The 1,295-nt window shown below is 46.3% G+C and overlaps 1 protein-coding gene across 1 annotated transcript in view; it reads left to right on the top strand.

Annotated features, from left to right (window-relative positions):
- LOC113210422 (uncharacterized) overlaps window positions 1-1,289 on the top strand; it is a 26,218-nt gene extending 24,929 nt beyond the window's left edge. Inside the window, exon 6 of the transcript XR_008011471.1 lies at window positions 1,023-1,289. The gene's annotated coding sequence lies outside the window, so the exon portion shown is untranslated. The remainder of the gene's footprint in view (window positions 1-1,022) is intronic.
- Window positions 1,290-1,295: the final 6 nt, after the last annotated feature.

The raw sequence follows: 1,295 nt of genomic DNA, 5'->3' as shown, positions 1-1,295 counted from the left end.
CAGCGGTCTCCCCACGGGCTGCAAACCGGCGCGTGACCGTCTTTTCCCTGGCTCGCCGACGAGACCAGAAAACTCTGTCTTACAGCCACAGTGTTCCATACGGGTTACTGTAGCACATAGTACTCAGATTTACTAAACTCTGCATTATGCCTTATTTTTCAAAATATAGATACTTCTGACAGATAGAAAATCTGGGTACTAGGTGCTAAAGTTATCAAAAAATGCATGTCAGTTGAGGAGAATCCTATTGGGTCCCTGAAAATAAGAGAAAGAGTAAGGAACGCCTCCTCCAATCAGCTCCGGGCCGGGCCCGTTTTCGGGCTTTCACGAAGAAATGTCCAACAAAAAAATGTCCACCGTAACTTGGTCCTCCCACTTCCAATATACACGGTAAAAACGAAGTCCCATTTTTTGAGGGAAAAGGGAAAACTTTGAGGGAGTCAGTAACTTTGAGGGACCTTCCTTGAAAAATAAGAACGACCCTCAAGGTTAGTCACAAAGTTTGAGGAAGTCCCTCAAAGTTAGCGTGGCTGCTGCTGCGCCCACCTCGCTACTTAGATCTTTGTAACAACTGATCAAATTGTCAGTTGGTCAAATTTAATGTGTTTCTCTTAGTTTTAGAGCTGCGGAACTCGTCCTGCAAAGTTTGATGTGTGTACGATGAGAAAAAACGAAACAGATTATTTAAATGGTTTACGTGCTTTTAGACGTACTTGCACACGTAAATCATTCAGAAAATCAGTTTCATGAGTTTCGCAGGTCTAAAACTTAGAGGAACACATTAAATTTGACCAACTGACAATTTGATCAGTTGTTACAAAGCTCAAGAAAGATCCCTCAAAGTTACTGACTCAAAGTTTTCCCTTTCCCCTCAAAAAATGGGACTTCGTTTTTACCGTACAATGTCCTCTAGTCGATCAGGGCCAATAACATAAAATGGCAAATGAAATAAGGGCCAACGTAGTTCATAGTTTATTGTCCAAGTCGAAGTCACTCTTGGATTTTAATATTGTACGCAACAGCCTCCAGGTAGCGGATGACCTCGTCCTGGGCTGGCCGCGGATCTGGTGCAGGTTAATCACGCGACGCATGGAGTTCCTCTCTGGAAGCCGGGCGCGTACCTCTGCGGGTCCGTGACGGCCCCGACGGCAGTACAGTACGTAGGAGCTGGTGATGCAGGGACGTAGTCTACCAACTCCCCAACGGTATCGCAGCTGTAATATGTGTGGTGAACATACTCGCTGCGGGGGGTCGTTCGGATGCTCCTCGCCAGCCCGCTGCTTCACTCCCCGCAT

Source organism: Frankliniella occidentalis, unplaced genomic scaffold (genome assembly GCF_000697945.3).
Source record: "Frankliniella occidentalis isolate FOCC.00 unplaced genomic scaffold, Focc_3.1 Scaffold119, whole genome shotgun sequence".
Taxonomy (NCBI): Eukaryota; Metazoa; Arthropoda; class Insecta; order Thysanoptera; family Thripidae; genus Frankliniella; species Frankliniella occidentalis.
This window is presented reverse-complemented; position numbering and strand designations above follow the sequence as displayed.